A 7,102-nucleotide genomic window follows, 5' to 3' on the forward strand; every position below is an offset into this window, starting at 1 on the left:
CGGCTTCATAGCCTGGCAGATCGGCGACTGCTGCAACGAATTCCTGAAAAAATACGACGACATCCCTTGTACGAAATCCAACGACGCTTGAGCCACGTCCGACCCGAATGTTTCACATTCTTAAAAAAGAGACAGTTGGGACCCCCAAGAAGGTTTTACATAAAAAAAGGAATTTGGCGCCCCCGAGAAGGTTTTACATTTTTAAAAATGACAACTGGGACCTTCGAGTAGGTTTCACATTGTTAAAAATACACATTTGGGGCCCCCGAGAAGGTTTAACATTAAAAAAAGACAGATGGGACCCCTGAGAAGGTTTCACATTAAAAAAAAATTGGCGCTCCCGAGAAGGTTTTACATTTTTGAAAAAGACAGTTGGGATACCCGAGAAGGTTTCACATTCTTAAAAACAATACATTTGGCCCCGAGAAGATTTTACATCTAAAAAACGAAACAGTAGGGAGCTCCTATAAGGTTTTACATTTAAAAAAAAGACAGTCAGGACCGCCGAGAAGGTTTCACATTTTTAAAAAAGACAGTTGGAACACCCGAGAAGGTTTCGCATTGTTAATAAAACCATTTGGACTCCCCTATAAGGTTTAACATAAAAAAAAGACAGATAGGACCCCTGAGAAAATTTCACATAAAAAAAAATTGGTGCCCCCGAGAAGGTTTTACATTTTTGAAAAAGACAATTGGGACCCCCGAGAAGGTTTCACATTCTTAAAAAAAAATACATTTGGCCCCCAAGAAGGTTTCATAATTCTTAAAAAAAGGGCAGTTTTTACCCACGAAGTTTCATCTTCTTAAAAAAAAAAAATTTGGGAGCCCCGTGAACATTTTGCATTAAAAAATACATTTGGCGCCCCCGAGAAGCTTTCACATTCTGAAAAATATATCTATGTATATTTGGGGCTCCCGAGAAAGTTTCACAATCTTTAATAATAAGACAGTTGGGTGTCCCGAGAAGGTTTTACATTAAAAAAAAACAGTTGGGACTCCCGAGAAGGTTTGACTTTTTTTTTTTCGATACTTAAATTTTACGATTTTTTCACTTTTTGGGTTTTCTAACTTTCAATTTCTCGATTTTTCAGTTTTTCAATTGATCGATTTTTCGATTTGTTGATTTTCCCACTTCTTGACTTTTCGACTATTTTCTTTCTTTCTTTCTTTCTTTCTTTCTTTCTTTCTTTCTTTCTTTCTTGATTTTGCAGTTTTTTCAATTCTTCAATTTTTCGTTTTTTCTGGTTTTTGATTTTTCCATTTTGTAAATTTTCGGTTTTTCCATTTGACGATTGTTTTACTTTTCGATTTCTCTATTATTTTTCAGTTTGATTTATTAATTTCTCGATTTTTTGAGTTTTCCATTTTTCAGTATTTTAGATTTTCGGTTTTTCGATATTTCAGTTTAGGAGTGTTTCAATTTTTCGATTCTTTCATTTTTTCCTCAATTTTGTAATTTTTCGATTTATGACTTTATCAATTTTTCAATATTTCAGCTTTTTGATTCTTCAATTTTTGGTCTTTCTAGATTTGCGATTTTTCGATTTCTCAATTTTTTGATTTTCAGATTTTTCTATTTTTTGTATATAATCCTCATTTCTCGAGTTTTCGATTTTTCGTTTTCTTCTCGATTTTACGATTTTTTTCAATTTTTGGGGTTACTAATTTTCGATTTCCCGATTTTTTGATTTACCCATTTATCGAGCTTTCGACTTCTCGATTTTTCAGTTTTTCCATTTTTAGTTTTTTAAATTTTCGGTTTTTCGAAATTTCAATTTTGAGGTTTTTCAATTTTTCGATTCTTTAAATTTTTTCTTCAATTTTACAATTTTTGAACTGTGGTTTTATCAATTTTTGGATATTTCACTTTTGGGATTTTTCGATTTCTCAATTTTCCGATATTTCATCTACGATTTTTCGATTTGATTTTTCGATTTTTTGATTTTCCTATTTCTGGATTTTTCGATTTTTCAGTTTTTCAATTTTACGATTTATAGTTTTGCAATGTTTCAGTTTTGGGATTTTTCAATATTTCGGTGTTTCAGTTTTGGAGTTTTTCAATTTTTGTATTCTTTAATTTTTCCTTCGATTTTGCAATTTTTCGATTTATGGGTTTTACAGTTTTCCAATATTTCAATTTTGGGGTTTTTAAGTTTTTCGAATTTTTGGCTATTAAATTCTTAATTTTTTAATTTTCCCACTTCTCGAGTTTTCGACTACTTGATTTCTCGATTTTTCAGTTTTTTAATTCTTCAATTTTTCGTTTTCTCTGGTTTTTGATTTATCCATTTTTTCCATTTTCGGTTTTTCGATTTGACGATTTTTTGACTTTTCGATTTGTCCATTATTTTTCATTTTGATTTATCAATTTCTCGATTTTTTTGATTTTCCCATTCCCCGAGTTTTCGATTTCTCGATTTTCCAGTTTTCCAATTTTTCGAGTTTTCCATTTTTCAGTATTTTAGATTTCCGGTTTTTCGATATTTCAGTTTTGGAGTGTTTTTTCCTCAATTTTGTAATTTTTCGATTTATGATTTTATCAATTTTACAATTTTCACTTTTGGGATTTTTCAATTTTTCGATCTTTCAGTTTTCCGATATTTCAGTTTTACAATTTTTCAGCTTTTTGAGTCTTCAATTTTTGGCCTTTCTAGATTATTTGCGATTTTTCGATTTCTCGATTTTGTTGACTTTCAGATTTTTCTATTTTTTGTATATAATCCTCATTTCCCGAGTTTTCGATTTTTCGTTTTCTTCTCAATTTGCGATATTTCAATTTTACGATTTTTTTCAATTTTTGGGGTTACTAATTTTCGATTTCTCGATTTTTTGATTTTCCCATTTATCGACTTCTCGATTTTTCAGTTTTTCTATTTCTCGGTTTTTCAAGTTTTCCATTTTTCAGTTTTTTAAATTTTCGGTTTTTCGATATTTCACTTTTGAGATTTTTCAATTTTTGGCCTTTCTAAATTTTTGATTTTTCGATTTTTTGATTTTCCTATTTCTCGAGTTTTCGAACTGTCGATTTTTCAGTTTTCCAATTTTTCGATTTATCAAGTTATCAATTTTCCACTTTTTAAAATTTTCGGTTTTTCGATTTTTCGACTTTTTAATTTTTTTAAGTTTTCGACTTCTTTATTTCTCGATTTTTCAGTTTTTTCAATTCTGCAATTTTTCGATTTTTTAAATTTTCATTTTTACGATTTGACGGGTTTCAGTTCCATTTATCAGTTTTTCGATTTTTTGTTTTTCCCATTTCTCGAGTTGTCGATTTCACGATTTTTCAATTTTTCGATTTTCAACTTTTTAGTTTTTCGTTTTATCGACTTTTCCATATTTCAGGTTTGGGATTTTACGATTATTCGAGTTTCAGATTTTTCAATTTTGGCGTTTTAATTTCCGATTCGATTTTTTCAATTGGTCGACTTTTTAATTTTCCGATGCTCCAGTTTTGGGATTTTCCAGTTTACCAAGTCTTTGATTTTTTTGTCAATTTTGCAATTTTTCGGTTTTTTACTTTTCGATATTTCAGTTTTACGATTTTTCAACTTTTCAATTATTCAATTTGTAACCTTTCCAAATTATCGATTTTTCAATTTATCGACTTTCAAATTTTTCTATTTTTTAATTTTCCGTTTTTCTAGAGATTTCGACTTCTCGATTTATCAACGTTTCTATAATTCAGGTTTGGGATTTTAAACTTTTCGATGTTTCAGTTTTAAGATTTTTCAATTTTTTTTCTAATTTTCGATTCGATTTCCCCATTTTCCAGTTTTTCAATTTTTCGACTTGACGATTTTTCGACTTTTCAATTTTTCGATTTCTCAATTTTCCGATATTTCAGTTTTACAATTTTTGAACTTTTTAATTCTTCGATTTTTCGATTTCTGGATTTTTTGACTAACATTTTTCAATTTATTCATTTCCTTATTTCTCGACTTCTAATTTTTCATTTTTTCGATTTTTCGTCTTTTAAATTTTTCGATTTGTTAGTTTTCCCAATTCTTGAGTTTTCAACTCTAGATTTCCCGATTTTTCAGTTTTTTTAATTTTTGATTTTTTTTGGTTTTTGATTTTTCTATTTTTTATATTTTCGGTTTTTCGATTTGATGTTTTTTTGACTTTTCGATTTCTCGATTATTTTCCAGTATGATTTATCGGTTTCTAGAATTTTTTATTTTGCCATTTCTCGACTTCTTTCGACTTGTCGATTTTTCAATTTTTCATTTTTTTAGTTTTTCAATTTTTTAAATTGTCGATTTTTCGACTTTCCAATTTTTCGATTTGTTTCAGTTTGGAGTTTCTCAATATTCGATTTTTAAGCTTTGGAGTTTTTCAACTTTTCGATTCTTCAATTTTTCAATTTTTGGCTTCTCTAAATTTTTAACTTTTCAGTTTTTCAACTTTTCGATTTCTCGATTTTTTTGATTAGATTCTTTAATTTTTTCATTTTCCCATTTTTTGAGTTTTCGGCTTCTCAATTTTTCGATATTTCAGGTTTGGAATTTTAAAATTTTTCGATATTTCAGTTTTAATGTTTTTCAATTTTTCGATTTTTTGGGTTTTCAATTTTTCGACTTTGCAGTGTTTCGATTTCTCAATTTTTCAACTTTTTGATCCCCCAATTTTTCAATTTTTGGCCTTCCTAATTTGCGATTTTTCCATTTCTCAACTCTTCGATTTCTCTATTTTTGACTTACAGATTTTTCTATTTTTTGATTTCCTCGTTTCTCGAGCTTCCGATTTCTCGATTTTCAATTTCTCAATTCTTCGGTTCTTGCATTTTTTTTTCGATTTTGCAATTTTCCGATATTTTTTCAGTTTTACGATTTTTCAACTTTTCAATTTTTGGTCTTTACAAATTTTCGACTTTTCAATTTACCTAATTTTAGATTTTTCCACTTTTTAATTTTTCGGTTTTCAACTTTCCAGTTTTTCGATTTATCAACTTTTCTATATTTCAGGTTTGGGATTTTAAATTCGATATTTTAGTTTTAAGATTTTTCAATTTTTGGGGTTTTTAATTTTCGATTCGAATTCTCCATTTTCCAGTTTTTCGAATTTTCAATTTTTCAATGTTCCAGTTTTGGGATTTTTCAGTTTATCAATTCTTTAATTTTTTCTTTGATTTTGCAATTTTTAGATTTTTTTATCTTCCGATATTTCAATTTTACTATTTTTCGATTTTTTAATTTTCTCATTTCTCGGGTTTTCGACTTGTTAAGATAAGATTGATTTTGGTAAATGACATATCTTCTAAGAAAAAAAAAAAGGGGGGGTGGGTGGGGCTAAAACTTGTTAAACTTGGACTGAACAATAACAGTATTGTATTCCCTTTTTCTGGGAAATGGAGTGAGCCGTTCCTGATTTAATCCATAAAATAAACTGACTCATTCATTAAATGAAAAATATTAATGCAATGATAAATCACAAGTAAAAACTCATCACATTTTGGATGAATTTATGCGGAAAAATTTTGAGATGACGGCAATAAACAGATATATTTTGATTAACAATTTACCATGCTTAAAATAACTTTAAAACGTCTGCAAGATTTCAACACGGAGTAATAAACTACATGTATAGGACAAATAATTGTCCGATTGCTGAATTACTTAACCTAACTTTACAGGCGAAAAATAATAAACACACTGCTAAAAAAATGAATGTTTTATTGACTGTAATGTACAACAAAGATAATTACAGCTGTATAAAAATATAGTGGTTAAAATTTTGAACGGTCTTACGTTACTTTCACAACATTCAAGACAAAGTAGAAGAATTCGTTGCCACTAAATACTGAACTCTCAGTAACTACGTAGGTTGAAATAAAACTCCATGATCATAAGCACGCTCTTTTCCGTAAAACAATAAAAATAAATACTTACAAACCAAAAAGAAAAAATAAACCGCATCGTGTGATCATAGGTCAGTTAGAGAAAACACTGTATACATATACCAAGTGTTAAGTGACACTTGAAGCAACTAAATCGACCTTTTCACTTCACTAGCAGAAACCCTTGCACGTTAGCAATGAATTTATCAAAATTATCCCTAAACTTCAGCTTGGGTTGGCGTTCTCCATTCATAGCTACATTCAATGTCAAATTGTGAAAAGCTGCCGCTAACCTATCCGCTATCAAAGGATCAACCTGCGACTTAATCAACCTATCCACCAGCCCCCTGTACTCCTCCTCATAACAACAAATCAAAGCATAAATACAAGTACTAGCAGAACTCATGAGATCAGAATTAATTTGGTGCGAAAGCGTCAAATCCAAAATCAGCTTCAAAAACGGCTTCATAGCCTGGCAGATCGGCGACTGCTGCAACGAATTCCTGAAAAAATACGACGACATCCCTTGCACGAAATCCAACGACGCTTGAGCCACGTCCGACCCGAATGTTTCACATTCTTAAAAAAGAGACAGTTGGGACCCCCAAGAAGGTTTTACATAAAAAAAAGACATTTGACGCCCCCGGGAAGGTTTTACATTTTTAAAAATGACAATTGGGACCTCCGAGTAGGTTTCACATTGTTAAAAATACACATTTGGGGCCCCCGAGAAGGTTTAACATTTAAAAAAAAGACAGATGGGACCCCTGAGAAGGTTTCACATTAAAAAAAAATTGGCGCCCCTGAGTAGGTTTTACATTTTTGAAATAGACAGTTGGGAGACCCGAGAAGGTTTCACATTCTTAAAAACAATACATTTGGCCCCGAGAAGGTTTTACATTTAAAAAACGAGACAGTAGGGAGCTCCGAGGTTTTACATTAAAAAAAAAAGACAGTCAGGACCGCCGAGAAGGTTTCACACTTTTAAAAAAGACAGTTGGAACCCCCGAGAAGGTTTCGAATTGTTAATAAAACCATTTGGAGTCCCCTATAAGGTTTAACATTAAAAAAAAACAGATGGGACCGCTGAGAAAATTTCACATAAAAAAAAATTGGCGCCCCCGAGAAAGTTTTACATTTTTGAAAAAGATAATTGGGACCCCCGAGAAGGTTTCACATTAAAAAAAAAAATACATTTGGCCCCCAAGAAGGTTTTACATTTTTAAAAATGACAATTGGGACGTCCGAGTAGGTTTGACATTGTTA

This window comes from Zophobas morio, unplaced genomic scaffold (genome assembly GCF_036711695.1).
Source record: "Zophobas morio isolate AGI-343-1 ecotype UQ-CSIRO unplaced genomic scaffold, CSIRO_AGI_Zmor_V1 ptg000008l, whole genome shotgun sequence".
Taxonomy (NCBI): domain Eukaryota; kingdom Metazoa; phylum Arthropoda; class Insecta; order Coleoptera; family Tenebrionidae; genus Zophobas; species Zophobas morio.